This window comes from Porites lutea, chromosome 3, assembly GCF_958299795.1.
Source record: "Porites lutea chromosome 3, jaPorLute2.1, whole genome shotgun sequence".
In the NCBI taxonomy this organism is placed as follows: domain Eukaryota; kingdom Metazoa; phylum Cnidaria; class Anthozoa; order Scleractinia; family Poritidae; genus Porites; species Porites lutea.
Genome location: NC_133203.1, coordinates 29,012,656 through 29,032,568, shown reverse-complemented (window position 1 = coordinate 29,032,568; position 19,913 = coordinate 29,012,656).

Sequence of the window (19,913 nt, the reverse complement as noted above, 5' to 3'; positions counted from 1 at the left end):
GGTGCTCCTCTCCAGGAGGTACTTCCGTACCAGGAGAGGCAAGCGGTAAACAACTTTCTCTGTAGAAGGGAAAAATTCCCCATTGCCCAAGGATCCAAACTGTCCAAATTTTTAAGAATCCAGCAACGGGGCCATGTATTCCAAAGCCGGGAATATACTTGTGTGACGGCGAGAAATTATTTTCCTGTTTCGTTTTTAAACAAATCCCACCACAACCAATCACAGTTTAGACAAATGGAATATTTTATCCGTTGGAAGACAGCGACCTGGCAATAGTAAGATGCCTATCTCCAACGAGCACATTATTTGCCATTCAAAGTGACAACCTAGATCCAGTGAGCATGGCCCTCTCCAGACACTGGGAAGGAATTTTCAACGACCACCTTCCAATGGCCACAAAAGTTGAGACATCAGAAGAAATTGTAGCCATTGATGTCAATGCAATAAGAAGAAAGAATGTGTTCGTGGAGGTTTGAAGCAACATGTTTGTTTCTGTTATTCCAAAGTTTTTGGAAAGTGACTAAATAGCTAATAGCATTACTGAATCGAAAGTTGTCGCTTTTTTTCCTGAGCGGGGGTGGGCTCAGCTGGAAGTATGCTTCTGGAGCCTTATCCGCCTTCGGGAACAAAGCCTGTAAATTATTATGCAAGTAACTGATGCCACTTGACAGAAACTTTAAAAAGCCATGATGCAATATTGCAGAGGGTTTGAAGGTTTGATGTTTCGTGTGTTTATGATGCTCAGCAATGTGATTGTTGATGTCACCATTTCTGACTGTGCTAGAATCAGTGGTACTGTGAGTGTTCCCTCTAATGATGCAACGTGAAAGACTTTTTTATCTTCACATATGTTGTCCAGTTCAGAACAGAAAAAAATGATTTCCATAGCCTCTTGTAGTGTCCTAAGGTAAAACAAACTTGTTAGACACTGTAGAGTTGACAATTACATCTTTCAAACCATATTTTCCGTCTGGGACTGTTATCACCGACTATTATTATAAACATTGGGTAAGGAACTAAATACTTATACCGAGGGCAGAGCACTCCAAGAGGGCTCGTATACTATTGGCACCTTTCAAAAGTCCTGCAGTTCGTTGGTACTCAAACGCTTTACTGAATGAAATGAACATATTTTTACCCGGGTTTTCTCTTTTTGTGCAACATTAGCTGCAGTAAATTAAATAAGTTGTTTTCCAGTTTACCACGACATATAAAATTGGTACTGATACGATTTTATTCCAGTGAAAGGAATTGCACAGTAAAGTTGCATACCTTGTAACTGTTTTTTTGGTGTGTTGTTTCTTGTTATAGTTTTGTCGCTGTCTTTCCTTTATTTTCCCTGCTGAAAAAGAGACTGGGGAGATAGTTGTAATCTAGTTGTACAATTAATATGTATAAGGTCATAATGTAAAAGGTCAGGTACACCGTGTAAATCATTATTAAGAATAAACAGAAGTATCGTACTGTGGAATTGATATTTTTTATCTATTGCACCATTACCATCCAATAAGCGACTTACTACACGCTAAACAAGGGCAACGATAGGCGTTATCAGAACCTTGCAGCAAAACCCGGCGCTAAAAATGTCAAGCATGCTGATCGAAACCCTCCATCTTAGCCTATCGATGAAACGTTAAAAATTGCCATGCGATCTTCTTTTTCAGCTACCTTGCGTAAACATGAAAATCACACCGCAATCGCTCTAAACGAAGTGTTATCATGCTAGTTAGTTTGCCATGATGTAACAGGGATAAGCTCCAACGCTCTCACACTGCAATCGCGGTAATAGTCCAGTTTCGTTCAATTACTTTTCCCGTTTATCGCTATTACTTCGCAACTATTGCGCTAACAGCACCGCAGTGCATTCACGATAATTGTCACATTATCGCGATGACCACGCCCCGATAAGTACCATGTGGCTGCGATCGTGACACTCTTTCAAAATTGCGCGCGATCATTGCTACGATAGCAATTTTTTTCCTGCAATCACGATCATCGCCCTGAGATCGCTATAGCTTCGCCGCGATCACTATATCTTGGCGGTGATCGCGATGATCACGTGACAATAAGTACAATGCTGCTGCCATCGCAGATACTATTTTTCAAAATCGCACCACCCTATAAGCTGCATAGCTTTTAGTATCATTGAGCTAAAATAAAGGCTTTCTGTCTTTGCGATCGCAATCATCTTCCTCCGATTACAATCATTGCGCTGAGATCGCTCTCACTTCGTCACAATCGCTCTATCTTTGCTGTGATCGAGATCACCACGCCGCGATAAGTACAATGCCACAGGGATCGCGATTTCATCGCCAGGATCGCAATCCAGGCCCTGAGATCACGGATACTATTTTTCCAAATTGCGCCGCGATTGCAATCTTCCTGCGATCACGATCATCGGGCTGAGATCATTATAACTTCGCTGCGATTGCGATTTCATCACCAGGATCGTAATCCTGACCTTGGGATCGCAGATACGACTTTTCAAAATTGCGTCGCAATCGTGATCATCTTCCTGCAATCACGATCATCATGCTGAGGTCGCTATAACTTTGCTGCGATCGCGATCAGCATGCCGCGATCGTGTCGCTATTGCAAGCGTGATTTACTTCGATTGCATCACTATTGCTGATATCGCGCGGCGATAACAATCATCGCGTCACTATGGAGGGAGCGATTAATCTAAATCGCGCTGCAATATGCACAATCGCGCCGCGATCGCTGATAAATTATTACAAGGGTGGTTACAGTAATGTATCAACAAAAGAGGAAATTCTTTCTGTTGGACCATCGCAGCCGGAGATAATTGGTCTCCCTGTAATGGTTGGCTTGTGAAATTTCGTTAGAGTGTAGAACTCTGGTGTCCTAGGTGGTTTACGTGTTTGAGATAGCCATTTTCTTGTCATGTCATCAATAAGTTTTTCACGGTGAAGATCCGAAATTAGGCGCAAAACCTTGCTGTGCATTTCTTTCACCATGGGTTCAGAGGGTTCTCTTATTTTGTCAGTTTTGTTCATGACTACTGTAGTTCTTCCCTTGTCCACTTTTTTAAGGTTGATGTCTTTGTTTTGCTTTAATTCTGTTAATGCTTCGTGTTCCTTGCATGACAAGTTATTTTTTGGCTTTGTTATTTTCATCTCTGCGAGTTGTGATTTAACTTCTTCCAGATAGGTCTCAAAGGCTACTGATGGTTGAACCGGTGGGTTCCAGTCACACTTAACGTAGAAAGGGTGAACGTCCCATTTTTTTCTGTGGAACATATATTTAACGCCAGTCGCCTTGCAAAATTTTCGAAATCTCGTAGCAACTGTCATCGTATTTTGTTTCTGATTACTTATTTGTTGACCGGTATAAATTTGAGACCGCGAGAGATTAAACTAATTTGTGCGTCAATTAATGTTCTGTTTGAGAGGTTCTCAATATATTATTGCCCTTTAGTGTTTTGAGAACTGACTTTTTTCTTGGAAGACTTTTTCCTCCTTTCTTTGCGTGTAGCAGTTTTCCTTTGTATTTTTCTAAAGAATGATTTCCCTTTAATTATGTTTGATCCACCCGCGGTGTTGTTCACACATTTAACAGACACTTGTGAGTACTTTTCACAATTTTTATTCTCTGTGTCACTATCAGGTTTTGACATAAGGTAATGGCATTGTTCTTTTAGTTCTGAAGCTAAAGCTTTGATTTTATTACGATCCTCTGTAGTAGATACGTGTACATTTTTGCTGTCCTTACGGCTTGCCCTGGACATGTCCTTCATTTCTTTCTCTTTTTTTGTAAAAGCATCCATGGACTGAAACTGTGCAGCTTGTACCCTATAAGTATCGCAGTGATACTGCACAATTTGCAAGTCAGTTAAAGAGGAAGTGTCTTCTCTATCCTGAACCAGCGAGCAAAGACAACCCATCTTTCTACTTTCCCATTGACTTTGATGGTCCTCCCCCGAAAACTGTGACAGTCCCTGTGTATCCTGAGGAAGGTGATGAGTCAAAGTTCTGGGCCGAGGAGGACAGATTTGGTTTGGAAGGATTATCTCCGTAAATCAAACCTAAAATGGTTCACAGAGACACGTCGTTCAGGAATTCACACCCTGCAAAGTCAGGAGGATGTTGTTGCTTCGAAATCCATTTTAGGTTTTGCTCACATTTGAAGGGCAATGGGTGGTTACAGAGTAGACAACAAGTTTGTGATCTCACTTTTGGAGGCATTTCTCACTACATCCACCTGGATTTGGCAACTACTGTAACTTCTGTTAACAAAATATTACAGGACAAATCAAAAAACTGAACTGTTGATTTGAGAAAATATTTTATTAAGAACAACAAATTATTATGAGCAAGTGACATCTTAAGACTGGTCGAGTAGTCATTTTAACTGGCAGTAAACAGAGTGCAAGGGAAGTCAAGTTTTTTACAGCTTGCCATTTAGAGAAGCTGTATCTATCTTGTACTAGCCAGAGTCATTTTTAGGTAGCCTGTTAAATTTTTGATGCGCAGGACTGACAGCAATTTTTTTGCAATTTGAATTCCCCTAACAATTTCACTGTCCGTTGGCCAAGTTACGAACAAAACTGAATAGCCTGAAAAAAAGCACTATCCCCAACCAACTTCCTTTGCACGCTGAGTAAAGCAATATTTGTGAGACAGTAAAGGATCACAGTTTTCAAGGTATTTCTCACTACACCCCCCCTGGATTTGCCAACTACCATAACTTTGTCAATAAGATATTTCAGGACAAAAGAAATAAAAACTAAGATGAAAAACATTTGAACAGTTGACTTGAAATAATATTTTATTATGAACAACATGAACAAGTGACATCCTAAGACTGAGTAGTCAATTTAACTGGCAGTAAACAGGGTACAGAGTCTTTTTACAGCTTGCCATTTTTGGTCAAGCTGTAGCTAGCTGTAACTAGCTATGAGGCATTGTTAAAGTAGCCTGAAAATTTTTGGGATGAGCAGGACTGATAGTAATTCGAATTCTCCCAGCTACTTTACTGCCTGTTGGCCAAGTTAAGAACAGAATTCAATAGCCCAATACCAAAATGCACCGTCCCCAAGCTATCAAACAACTTTCTTTGCACACTGAGTCAAGCAACATTCACGTGTAATGCAAATATAAAATTATGTTTTTTATTTAACTACTCAGGACACGACTATGACGTGAAAATGCCTAAATTCGTGTCTTGTCGAGGACGGGAACACAAAACAACAATCTTTCTTCTTCTTGTGTAGATTGGGTTTGGGAGGAACCCTTGCAGAGATTCAGGGGACAAGACAAAACTTCGACCATGAGGGACTTCATAGTTAGGGTGTTAGATTGGGAAGCCACAAAGACAAATGAGACTGATGGTTCAGATCAGAGTTGTTAGATGGGTCAGGGTAGGTAACAACTTGGAAACAGGAAGTCAATTTGGAGACCTTATAGGGGTATGTATATTTGACTTGCGTAGCCACCCTCTAAAAGCACCATGATATATTCAAATGTTTGAAATATGCCCTACCCCCTCTCTTTTCCGAGGGGTAACCCTTCCTCTCCCTCTTATTATGTTCTCCAGTTATGAGCTAAATGCCACGTCATGCAAAAGCCTGGAAATTCGAGCGTCCTGTATCGCAAAACAAAGAAACCCTTTAAACGGTTTTAAGGTTTTTAAAGGTTTTAAGGTGCTCTAGTTACACATGAAAGTAGAAACTCAGAAGAAGCAATAGTTTCTTAGTTTGAATTTTGGTGACGTCATGTGAAAAACAAGAATAAAGGAAATCAGATTCTTCTGGGATTGTCGACACTGAAGGAAGCAAGGGGGGTTGGGCATTGATGGGATCTTCAGCTTCATTCACGTGCAGATCTTACATTTGAAAAGATTGAACAAATTTAGAGACAACGAATGAGGAAAGAGAGAAAAATTTATGAAGAAAAGCCAACTTAAATGAAAAAAAAGTTTACACACTGATTTCAGAAATAAAAAATTCAAAATTGGAAAACATAATTTAAAGTAAGACAATATCACATATCTCGAGAAACGATATTAATTTATAGATAAGAGAAAACCAGAACAAATACAAAAAGTCTGCGATTAAGAAATCCTATGACAGAGTCTCTTCACAAGACCACTCCCCAACAGCAAGGTTGGGAATCAAAATTTTTACACCGAATTTCCTTTCTATTAAAGAAGTCAGAAAATGCTAATGAGATGACAGATAGGCATGAAATTATCCGAAAGTAGGTAGACATGTCTCAAAGTTTACAGGTCCAGTTCCTGGATTTGGCAAGCTAAAACAAATCCTATCTGATTGTAACTAAATTCCCCCACGTTGTCCCACATAGTACGTAGTCTCCTGTCGTTTCTTCGTATTATTTCGCCCTTTATCAGTTCAAACGACTCTACGCTAATAGCTAGATACTTGGCCATTGTCTGGGGGTCCATGCCGATCCCTGCGGCGAGGCAATCGATACTATACACCACTGCCTTAGCTGGGCACCTTCAGTACATCAGCCAATTGTGGAAAGTTTTTCCCCATTTTCAGTCCCTGGGCAACTAGATGTTTTTCGAGTGACAGCTTGTTTTATCCATACATCTGTCGCATTTCCGTCTTCCACGTGACAAAAAAAACGTTTTTTGAGACTTTGCTACAATACCTTGCAAAAAAGGTCGTCCACAGTAATCATAGTCTACTTACACGAGCATCAGTCTTGACACTTTTGGATCCCGAGCCTTCATCTCTACGTGGTTGATTGGATTTTTTTCCTGACTTGTGGACAGAAAAAAAGGAACAAATGAATCTAGAAAATTTGAATACCGCATCATCAAAGCAATAAAAAATGTCCGTGAAGTATGTTTCGACAACTTTTCTTTTGTCCACCTTGTGTGTTCACAACAAGTAATTACCTAGCAGAAGAAGCAAGTAGAATCGGACTTTATGATGAGGTCAGCCTGAAATGCAGTGCAATGATAGAACATGGCCGGAAACACAGCAGAGGATTCTTCCAATCGCAAGGTGACAATTTTTCGTACGTTGTCATTAGAACACCACTGTGTCAGAAATTCAATCACAGACGCATTTGTCACACAAAACGAGGTCAAAATGGTCGAAGTTCTCTACTTTTGGCCTCTTGTTTTTGAGTATCTTGAGCCAGAAGATCTTGCGAGTGTATCATCTCCTTGTCTTGCCTGGTGGGGATTTGTATTTCAAGGAACCAAATCAACTGCCAAAAGGAATGCAATATTGAAATGTTCTGCTACGTTATTTCCCAGGAGTGGATGTGGATTAACCTAACAAGAACCATGATCTGTCAGATGATTACCTAATAAACCTGTTGGTACAGCTTAACATCTGTGGATGCTTAACATTGAGAGCTGCAGAAAAATATCTGAAGAAGCGATATTCAAAGCTTAATGGTCCCGTCCCTGTTTGAGGAGCATAAACATTAATTTTAACGATGAGTTGAGCGCTGCTTGCCGTGGCTTATTTGTGCTCCGGTACTTAACGCAATGTCCATGTGCCAGGAATAAGGCTGCAGACAAAAGAATTCTTCATCTAATTAGTAGTTGCACAGCTAAACTCTCCAAGGCTCCTCGGTGCCACCGGCCTATGGTTTTCACTTTCTGTCTTGGTTGAAGTGCTTCTTAATTCTCTATGCAGCTAAGGACCATAAGGGGTTAAGATGGTGCGTGTATGATGTCAAGTTCCAACAGAGGGCCGCTGCAAACAAGTCCTTAAAATTGTCCACCACTGACAGCCAATTATGGCTCAAAACCAGAACCTCTTGAACCTATGCCCACAAAAGTAACAGGTCCTGGTGTGGGAAGGATCACCCAGCGATCAAGTGCCCACTCTCCTGGGAACAGAAAATACCCCTCCACAAGAATGGAAAAGTCCTTTTCCCAGCACCCACCCCTGAATAAAGTAGCTTTGGGGGTGCGGTTAGTTTTGTAAATGTAGATACTTTATATCAGGCCTTATCCAATTATCCAGGAAAGGAGTTTGTTGACAAATTGTGCCTAGAACTGAGGGAGGGGGCCAGGATTGGGTACATCCATCAAATAACTTACCTACTGCTTATTTAAATCCTAGGGCTGTTACAAGGCATTTAGCTGATAAGGTTTCCAAAGGGCATACCAGGGGACTTGCATGGCGTGAAAAAACACTGTCTCACGCACTTCCTTTCTCATTCCAAAGGAAGTTTGTTACACCGTCAGGGGCATCAGTTGGAATAGTGCCTCCCAGAGATATTGCGTCCATTTCTAGTCAACAGGGAAATTCCTTTCTCAGAGTCCCTTAAGGGATTGTGCTTGAAAATCTAGAAGTTCTAGATGCACTAAGAGAGGACCCAATGGACGACAAACGAACCTCCCTCAAAACAACAGTTTGGGGAAACTCAATCTTGGGTAAAGGGGAAACGTTTTAGTAGTGAAAAAGACATTTAGTTATTTCTCATGCAAGGCTCATTCAGGATGAAAGGTTTTGCACTAGGCATTGTTTTGAAAGCAAAGAAGTTTGGAACTTAAAAAAATGCCTGTTGATAGTTATAAATATTAATTTTTACTGGTAAAAATTAATGATTTTTATTAATTTTGGTACCTTCTACACTAAAGCAATTGAATGGAATTGTTTCAAAATGTCCATTTGCGCGCACTGTTTTTTTATAATCTGGTACATAGTGGGCCAAAATACATCCGAAATCACCTGGCCTTTTAAACAAATTGTGAACAGTGAAATTATTCCCTTTTACAAAGCACATAATATCAATGACCTCTCTTTTTTAGATTAAGTCTGCTCTACATTTTTGAGAGATGGGCCAAGTGGTGCAAAAAATTAACATAAAGTGTGTGGAGGCAAGAAAAGCACCAAGAAATCATGCCACACCAGTGGTCCAACAGTGACAATTATTTTTGAAATGTTCAAAGTTCGTTATATGCAACCATTAATAAAACGTGACAGTGTTTTTGAGATAAGGACAGAATTTTCTCAGATATTTTGTATCAACCCTTTTAGCATTGTGCCATAATTATATATTTTTAACAGTATTAGATAAGATCAGATTGTTTCTTAAGCTTTTCTTTATGATGCAATACCATTTTTAAACGTTATGAAATTGTTGATAAGCAATAATATATATATTCAGCCAAGCCTAAAAGCGGAGCTCCCGATTTCATTACGTAATAATAGCGGGGATCCCGCGCGCGCGAAGCGCGCGTGGGACAGAGCCCCATACTCATGGAATATGGTCAGACGACGATCGAATAGTATCCCATGATGCACCTCGATTCATGTTATATTATCACTGCGTACGTGACACATCATGATCAGTAATCTTCAGCACGCGCGAAGTGAACATTGATCGCAGTGCTCGATGTGGATGGTTTCCAAACATGTTTCGGTTCAGCAGCTTCTGCTTTTGAGATTATCGAGTTGGCTTATATTCACTGTGCTTTAAAGGAGAATTTCAGCGTTGCTTTGACTGAGAAGGGTTTTACATGTATTTCACTGATCTGTCGAGAACTACTTGTGCAGCGTCGGTCGCACTGTAAACACAAATTATAAGACCCGCAATTGATAAGCTTCGCTAGGTTCACTAGGAGAACCCAGGCCAGAGGAGAACCAAAACTATGACTGATCTATAAAGTGGTTCCAACAAAACATCCGCTACGCTGTGAAGCTAATTACCGAGGGAGAATTTACTACAGCATCGCGCTCAAAGGAGCTGAAGTTTACAATGGCAGTGACAAATAAAATTCAACCTATCGATGCGACAAACAATTCGCTGAAGCACAGTCTACCCGGTACTGACTCAAGCAATCTTCAAGGAAATTTCCTGGCCAGAATACTGATCTGTTCTTTTGAATAAATAAAGTTTCTGATGTTTCTTTTTCAAATTCTTAGCAGGCTTCAGTTTACGTTGTGCCGGCTTGCATGCTGCGTGGCACCTTTCTTTGGGTTCTTTTCACACTGAAACACACCGTTATACACCGCTCCTTCTTCGAATTGAAATAATTATAGTCAAATTCCTTTTAAAAATAACCTCTTTGAAAATACAAAGTGATTGGTTCGGCACAAAGCGCTCTCAAAAGCGCCCAACAGATTGTAGCCTTCATCAGGCTTTACGCATATATTATGACACATGGCGGTGAAATGTGATAAAAGATTCGAAATTTCAGCCATCTTTGGTCGACAAAAAAGTCTTCAAAATGTGGGTACTTCTGGGTACTTCTTGGCCTGTACAATATTCAGGACTTCATTTTGCTGGCGTGAGGCATTTGGAAGATTTCAACATATATTCCAAAAAATCTTGAATATTCATGACCTGGTTGTGGGTCACTGAACACTTTGTGATGGAAAGACTAAATGAAACCGTGAAAATAAATGTTTCTAAGTGGAAACTTCGCTCTTAAGCCATTGCAAATCGGAGAAATCATGTCAAATAACGAAATAATGTAATTTTTTTACTTTTACTGGAAATTGAGTGAGAAAAAAGCCGACGAGAAAACGACCTTATTTCAAGATGGAATCTGCTATGACTGCGATATTGCGTGATGCTTCTGGAAAAATGCATCATGGGATACTATTCGATCCTCCTCTGGAATATGGTCAACCTCTTTTCGCTTGGTTGTCACGTGACTGACCGAGCGTATATACGTACGCGTCTACAGATTGTACGGGTAGGGTAGGGGAGACTATCAAAAGGAAGGGAGGGGTGTCTCAGGCGTGTGTTGGCAAGTCCTCATCTTTTATATATGTCATTCACAATATAGTCAATTGACAGCTGTCAAAACAGGATAGCCTCTGACCAATATCCCATGACCATATCGCGGGTTCATTTGTCAACTCATCGAGGTGACGTGATTTATTTGGAAGCTGTCCGCTGACCAGTTAATCGTTTTACTAGAGTGGAACAATATTCAATCTCATACTTTTTAGCTAGTTTGGGATCGGAGCACAGGAAATGTGATCAATTGACAGCTGTCAAAACAAGGTATCCGCTGACCAGTATCACTTGAACGAATCGCGGGCTCAGGTGTCGACCCATCGAGGTCGAGTATTTTTTTGAAGTTATCCGCTGACAAGGTACTTGTTTTCAAATAATCGCAGGCTCAAGTTTAATTTTTTTTTAATTCATATGAAATATGTTGTGTTTATGTGCCGCACAATTAAAATTTTGATTTCAAACTGACCTCGGACGCGAAAATTCAGCCAGCTGCTACAGGCAGGGAAGACAGTTGCTTTTGACTTTTCTCGCCATGTTCACGCGCTGGTCACGCTCTACGTCCAATTTTTATGCTCTGATTGTTCAAAATTTGACAGGTGAGTTCATGCGGAAAATTTATGCAGCATCTTGAATCTTGTTTACTTTGACAGCTGAAGCTGACAGAGTTTTGTGTCAACTTGTGATGTTTTTAACTTTCTTTTTCCACTGGATGTACAAAATGAAATTCAGATTCTATCAGGAGTCTTCTGTTATTCATGGCTAGTTTGTTTATTGGGTTTTTGGTTCAGAAATACGTCGCTTTGGCAAAGTCGAAAATCCGATTTCGGATGGCATCGTTTTCGTTTTCACCTTGCTTAATGCGTAAGAGGGTTGCAAAGTCTGAAGCGATACTGGCCTTCCTTGATACCTTTCAGGAGCTGCATCTCGAGTGGTAAGCCTAAGTAATTATTGTATTTGATGTTTGTTTTTTATTCCTAATTTAATGAAGTCGAGCGTAGTTCATGCGGCTATTTTGTTTACGCACGTTTGTAAGATTTGAGACAATGATCTGGCCGAGTATCAGGTTTGTTATAAGCTTACAGATCTTTAAGAAAACGTTTCAAGGAATATTTAGTTATAATTCTGACTGTAAAAGAAAGGTTTGAGCGATTTCCTTGCCTCAAGTTCGTCTTTGAAAAAAGCAAACACCGGGAAGCCGGCTTAAAACACAAAATTCAGCTTTAAGCTCGATTAAATTAGGGACACTTTAATACTTGTCTTCGTGAATGAAAATTGTCGTCCCTGTATATGTTTCACCGAATTATATTTCTTTTCTTAATTGTTAGTACTGTCTCTTGTAATTTTAATCGCTGTGTCAATTGTTTTCAGTCGTTCAGTCAACAACGCTTCCCGGAGTACTCAAAATGCCGCGCGTTAAACCGTTTTAAAATAAAAAATAAACATAAATTCTTTATTATGTCGGAGCTTAACTGGTCTGCAAATTGGTATTCCGGGATTTGTAAGGAATACTGGCAATATACAGTTAAATCAAAGTTCTTGACGCCTTTGTGTCTTAAAAAGTCTTGATGGAGTAACCTAGATACTCTCTCGAGTAACCTACAGTCTCAGACAAAAATAGTTGGGACAGTTAACGCAAAAGCCTTTTTTTCCCTTCCCGTGCTTCCCTTTTCCCTCCCAATGTTGTTTATTGCGATTCAGTCGGCAAATCGTGTACACCAACATTGAAGGGAGGAGAACACACAAAAACGTCCCAACAATTTTGTCTGAGACTGTGTTTTAGAGGAATTTTGGGAATGTGACTACTCAAAGGGTCTACTGGCGGGAAATCATGAGGGATGTATACATATGCGTAGGACTGTTTCGCGAAGTCGAAAAAAGACATTTACCGGTAGAACAAAATCAGGCCATGAAATAAAGTGTCTTTATTGTATTATAAGGCATATTTTGAGATTTTCTGAGGAAAATATTTGTAATGTAGGAAGTTTTTGAGGTATGCCGAACTCATGTCTTCACAATTTTCATGACTGGCAGATATGCGCTTGTTCCTGAATTGTAAACAAATAGATGGAATTATAATATACAGATTGTTGAAGTGATCATGTAGTGTCAACATGGCGGATTCTAGTGCTGGCGTGTGTGAAACAAACTGCTTTTCTGATGTGAGCGAAGTGGACAGCGCAGACACTGAGAGTTTGAGTTCGCGAGATGTGAGACGAGTGTACCTCATAACCTATAGTCAGGCCAACTTAGAGATTGTCCCTATACGAGAGGCCTTTGCACATATTATATTAGACGCATTTGATAACGCAGTTCCCGGGTCGAATGCCACAGTGATGCATTGGGTATGTAGTCAGGAAAGTCATGCAGATGGCGGTTTACATTATCATACGGCGGTGAAACTGAGCGGTCGAAGACGGTGGCTGCGTGTGAGGAACTATATTGACCAGGAGTACGGAGTCAAAGTCAACTTTAGTGACAGACATGACAATTATTACAGCGCCTGGAGGTATACAACCAAGGAAGATAGTTCATCAGTACAGTCCACGAATCATCCCGATCTGCAAAATGATGGGGCGCCAATAACGACAAATGCAAGTTGCGCATTACGGGAAAGACGCCTTGCAGAAGGTGATGAAGATACCAGTAATAAAAAAGGCAAGCGAAAGAGGTCATTGTCCATATTTGATGTATCGCAAATTGCAGTTGAGCGGCGGATTAAAACGCGTTTGGAGTTAGTGGCGTTAGCAAGTCAGCAAAAAAGAGAGGGGAAAACTGACCTGGCGCAATTTATAGCAAACAGAAGTTCCAAAGCGGTTGAGGAAGCTCTTAGTGTAGGTTGGGAGATGGAAAATGCAGAGTCAGAGTTGGCACGCAGCAAGTTATCACGGGTAGAAATTGTGTACCGCAAGCTAGAGAGCCCATGTGTAGACGGTTGTCAGGGAAAATGGCTAGACATGGCTGAACAAGTATTGCAGCGTAATGGTATTAGCCGAGAGGAATTTTCGGAGGCAGTGAGAAATCTTTTACAGCAGGGCCGTGGCAAGTACAGAAACGTATTTTTGAAATGACCGGCTAATTGTGGGAAAACATTTCTGCTGAACCCGTTGAATACTGTGTTTAAAACTTTCACAAACCCAGCTACTACCACATTTGCATGGTTAGGTGCGGAAACTGCGGAAGTTATCTTTTTAAATGATTTCCGGTGGTGCTCTCAAATCATACCGTGGCACGATCTGTTACTTTTATTAGAGGGGCAAAAAGTACATCTTCCTGCTCCGAAAACGCACTTTTCTCAGGACATCGAGTTTACCCGTGATACTCCGATTTTTTGTACCAGTAAAGAGGAACTCAGTTTCGTGCGCGGCGGAGTACTTGACGAGAGGGAATCGCAGATGATGAGAGTTCGTTGGAAGGTTTTCGCCCTACAGAGCCCAATTCCCGAGGAAGAGCAACGAATTACCCCTAACTGCCCCCACTGTTTTGCAAAACTGATCTTCCCACAAATATAGTGAAGGGATGGTTACATGTTTATCGGGTCACCATCACGGGTCACCGTACTTTACTGGGCCTTTACTATGACCTGTTGAGTAAAAACAATTGAATCAAAAAGTCAAACACAAGTGTGTTTCACAGAAAAATGAAAATGCCGGTATTCAGCACTGTTTGATACACACAAGAGAAGTTATTTACATTTGGAGCATGGTGACACAGTTTTTCGGTGCTACGTGCTACTTTGTTAATTGAGTTAAAGTACGGTGACCCGTGTACACTTTAGTGCAAGGCCTGTTTTTGGCATTAGCAGGGCAGATGTTTCCATCTTTTGCGATGAGTCATCAGTTATATGGATTTTCCCTCTTTTAGGGCAGTTTTTTTGGGTTGTGTGACTATTTTATTCCGTGTATATTTGCTCATAACTTTGACAATCGATGTCACCATTTGGAGTTAAGCCAAAATACTGTGTAAACACAACATCTCGAAATTTTGCGATTTAACACCTGCTCTTTTGTATAGCTATGATCTTGAGGACTTCCTTTGTGTTTGACCCTTTCAAAGGGAAAAAAAACATTCTCATGGGCTCAAAGAAAATGGTACATAAGTGATGTTTTTGGGATAGTAGAGCAACTTGAACACATTATTGGTATATTTATTCATATTGAAGCACACGCGTACCATGTCTGTTGTGTTTACTTAAGAATTTATTATGTCAAGAGCGTTTACAAGTGATACACTTTAGTTAATTGTCCCTCACATAAGAAGTTTCCCCTTTTAGTTAGAACTATACTGTTAGTACAGCAAGGAAAATATACTTTGTTTAATACATTTGTAACATTCAATATTTTATTCGCCCTCCCTTTACAGTAATAAGCTGTAAAATACGCGACGACATAGAGGAAATAAGCTTATTAATAGTCCCTATCGGTATGGAATAAAAGGTGTTACTAACTCGTGCCTCGAACTCACTATACGACTCCCTCGTAATCTGGCGTTGAGTGGCCTGTTTCTCTAGTTTACGAGCAACCACAGGGAAAAGATTTTCATGGCAAAGAACGTCAGCACATCGCGCTGGAAACTTTAGTAAATTTGCACGGGTTCTCCTCAGGGCTGCTTTAGCCAACACGGAATTCTGACATGGACAATTGTCTTGTACAAATAAGTTCTCTCCCCCCTTATCTGCCTGCAGAAACATTCCCGGGAAATATTCATCGATAAAATTGGCAAATTAACGGCCAGTCATTTTCCTGTATGGATAACAAGCAATTATACCCTTATCATACGATATAGCTACTATAAGTCTGACATATCTTCCGCCAGTTCCTTCTTTCTTGCCTTTTGCCAAGCAGCCAGTTGTAAGACCTTCGCCACGTTTTCGCCATATTCGTGCCTTGGGAGCCAAAGCCTGATCCAATGGATTTCTCTTGTACACATAAGACACACAATCCAGATAGAAAGCTATCCGTTTAGTCCAGACGTCGGCTCCATAGTGTTTTCGCATTCGTCGCGCAAACTGTAGCCTTTTCTTCATATCTGGGACTGTTAGAACACCCTTTTTACGCGCTTGAAGATAATAGTACCCTTGCGAATTTAGAAAGCGGGACACTGTTCTAACTGATACATCCTTGACAGAAATACCGGCTTCTTGCATAATTCTTTGACACGAAAAATTGCCCTCTTTCTCTCGAAGTCTTTGAATGGCTCGCACCAACTGCCTCCCATGTCTTGCGCTTAATTTCACAGGTCTTCCCCTTCGTATGTGTTCCTTAGAGTCTTTGTTACCGAGAAGGCCTTCTTTTTTGATTCTCCACACGCTTCCTCTAGAAATCTGACACATTCGAGCGACTTTCCGTATGGGAAAACCCTGGATGTTACAGAGATAGTACGCACGTGCTCGTGTCACGCTATTAATTGTGCCCTTAAAAACCATTTTGCTTTTTTGTCAATATATCGTTCCAAAAAAACTATCGGTCTACTAACTGCTTATTCTCAGTCTTGCGGGTCTCTTTTTATTACATGTAAATTCCCAAAATAGTAACTACTGCAGTCCATTACATCAGTTCACTGCAAATTGAATCTTTAGCAAATCACCCCGCATGGAACGTCACAGCTCACTAAACTCCATCACATACGTACGAACTATAAATTAATCTTGTTATCTGTTGCAATGCTTCAAATTCCTCTCTGACACAGTCTCAGACAAAAATAGTTGGGACAGTTAACGCAAAAGCCTTTTTTTCCCTTCCCGTGCTTCCCTTTTCCCTCCCAATGTTGTTTATTGCGATTCAGTCGGCAAATCGTGTACACCAACATTGAAGGGAGGAGAACACACAAAAACGTCCCAACAATTTTGTCTGAGACTGTAGCAACTCTCTCGAACAATAGGATTTCAGAGATTTTGAGATATAATTCGTCTGGTATTGTGAGAATACATTACTATAATCCATTGGCTGCTACATCCACTACAGGTCTTAAATACAGGTCACTTTCGCTGACTGGTCAGAGCACAGGTCACCATGCCTATGAAAGAACACTTATTTATTAACCAGTAACGCCTACCTTTCGAAGCCGAAGATTGATGGCGTAAACTTTTACTTTATACCTCGCACACCGGAATAAGAAACACCATATTGAAGGTCCTACCTTTCAAAGGTAAGCATATCTGTCACTAAGGATTTAACCACACTAAAAGCTGACTACAAACTCGGCTTCTGTGTAGAGATGGATGTTCTTGACGTGCCTTTTATGATAAATGACTCCAAGGCAGGCAAGGGGTAGTCAACGCGAAGAAAATTTCCAGCAAACGTTAGCTTGAATTTCATGCGATTAATTCCAGTAAGCAAACGTCTACTGAGAACCTGGACTGTTTCGTTGTTTTGACTTCATGTATACACCGTATTCATAAATGGCGGCCGCGCGGAACAGCCTGGTTTCGAATGCATGAATGCGAGGCTTGGTAGGCCAGAGAATGCAGACTTATATTTTATTCAGGCTTTGTGACTAAAATTTCTCATAAAATATTGTTGAAATCGTCGCTATTTTCAGAGGATATAGGCAGAAAATCGTTTTCATCGTCACTAAACGGGATATCCTTGAGTGAACTAAAGATTTCCAGCGCGGAAAGGCTGAGAGATGCCAACAAATTGCTGTGTGCCGCTCTGTAGGAAGAAGGGCAAGTGGGACAAGGAGACGGGTGAAAAATTTCTTTTTTTCGCTTCCCTGAGGAAGAAAACCTCAAAAAGCAATGGATTCATGCTATAAGGAGAGATGTTGGACCGAATTTTTCAATAAATGAGGGAACCCGAGTTTGTTCGAGGCATTTCAGAGGGGAAGATTTGCAGAGAAGTGTCAGTGGAAAAGTTAGCCCCAGAACAGGAGCTGTGCCGAGTAAATTCGCACAGAAGCGAAGTTCGCCTCGCAAACGAGCACCACCGACACCACGCTTCAGGGCTACAACAGTAGGACTTATACAGGGCAAGCACGCCCGCTGTGTTACAATGAATGTTTTAGCAGAATTCTCATCAATGACCTGTTTTAAAACGTTTTCGTAGCCGGTTCAATTGCAAGTGCCAGACCACTTAGAAGAGGAAGAGGAAGGAGTAAGTGATAGATATGTCCGGACGTTAATATAGCGTTAAAGAATTAGGCCCCTTTGAATGACGCACATCAACCAGAAGTTGATTAGTGCATCTTTAGGCAGTGGTTCCAGACAATTAGTCTCCAAAACAGTTTAAGACACTTAATTTCAAGGCATATTAATACAATGAGACACGGGCCTGACTTTAGTATTTAACAATATTAGGGGGAAATAGCAAAGTGAACTTGTGCCACTTGACCATGTTTTTCCCTTTACTTCACGTTACTTGTATTAAACTGTTCTTTAGTTGTACAACAAATAAATAGTTTCAAGTTATTTTGACTACAACAATTGTTTTAGACTGTTTCTACCACTTGATTTTCTCTTTGATTAAAGGCACAACTTCAGTCTGCCCATTATCGCATTAGGCCCTGTTTACAAGGTGGGAGGGTAACCCTGGTGCTAGGGTGACCCTAGCAAGAGAGTTACCCTCCCTGCCTTGTAAACGCTCAGCTAGGGATAACTTGCCTACCCGGGTTAACTTTCCGCCGTCATGCGTTACCAGTAATCGTACCAATTTGAATGGTATTATCCAATTTCGGAGTTTAATTGTAAACACCTAAATCATAACAAGTTATTTTCTGTCTACGATGATAATATTTTTCCTTCTTTAGTGAATTTCATGTGTTTTCCATAGAGAACTTCAAGATTATTTCAAAGTTTGGACCGTTGCAAAGAATGTCACACATCACGAAACACGTCAGCAAAGCTGGTAAAGTTGAACCGGGTCATAGGGTAACCCTACCTGTGAAAATTGCTTGTAAACCTGACCCACTTGCTAGGGTAACCCTAGCACAAGGTAACCCTCCCTCCTTGTAAACAGGCCCTTAGCAATTGGAATTCCGCCAAGGAGGGTGATTCGAAAATGTTTTGCAAATGCATAATCTAGTGTTATGCACCTTTCACTCAGTCATACATTAAAAACAGTTTGTTAAGAGCACTAGTTATTTTTTTTCGCACCTATGGATGTAAAGTTAACTATTAATTTTTCAGTGGGTCAAACACCCTTCATAAGTAGAACTGAACAGAATATGACAAAAACTCCTTTTTTTCATTTTATTCATTACAACCTCTACAAACCTTTAGCTGTAATAATCTGTGTTTCTTAACAGGGTGTTACAGGTGCAATGGTAAGGGGCACACAGCCCATGTGTGCTCCTCACGTGTGGTAGAAGATGAACTGCAGGGTGAGGAGGTGTATTAGTGGGGACTTATGTTACTGTTAGGGCTATCCAGTGATAAATAATAATAATAGTAATGGGAATAAGTGGGGTCCAACTTTGTCTGTACATGAGTGAAGTTCTCTTAATAACAAATGATGATGGTTATACCAAACGTTATGATGTTTAAAGCTTATTGCAGATTAGGACCTCACAAATATTCTAAAAGCTTTTTGCTCATAGTGAATAGAAAACACATTCGAGGGCATGGCAACAATGACCAGTACTGTCATCCAATTCAGTACAATGCATGATGTGTACTTCCAATCCCTATATTAATGGTAAAATTAAGACAGCTGATAGTCAGCCCAGTCAAACTAGATAATATTTTTACAGCCATTATTAATATAACTATTTGTTTCAATTTGTAGAGATTCATATTAAGTGCTACAACTGTTGGGGGTGGGGCCACGAGAAATCTGTGTGCCGCACCCCAAAGCGCAAGCTGCGCAACAAGGGTAAAAAAGTTATGTTATATGGAAATTTTTTATGAGCAAAATACTGAGTAGACCTGCAGGTTTCTCCAAACTCAAGTTACATCTTCATGTACATGGATGCTGTAAACTTCAGATTACAAACTTTGGGCTTATACAACTAGACTAAAAAAAGTCTTTCACAACCAGCTATGTTGCAGTGTTGATGAAAATACTTGCACGCACTGCTTCTTTAAACGTCGAAAATGGGAAAGGGGTGGGAGAGGGGTGGGGTTATAATCTGTTGACATATTTCACATATTGTGCAACACCCCCTTGTATTGCTGTATCCTGTCTTGAATTAAATACGTAACCTACACTATGCCGTGTGTTAGCGAGCCACAAGCATTTTATAAAAGAGTGACTTTAGAATGACCCTGAAATAAAA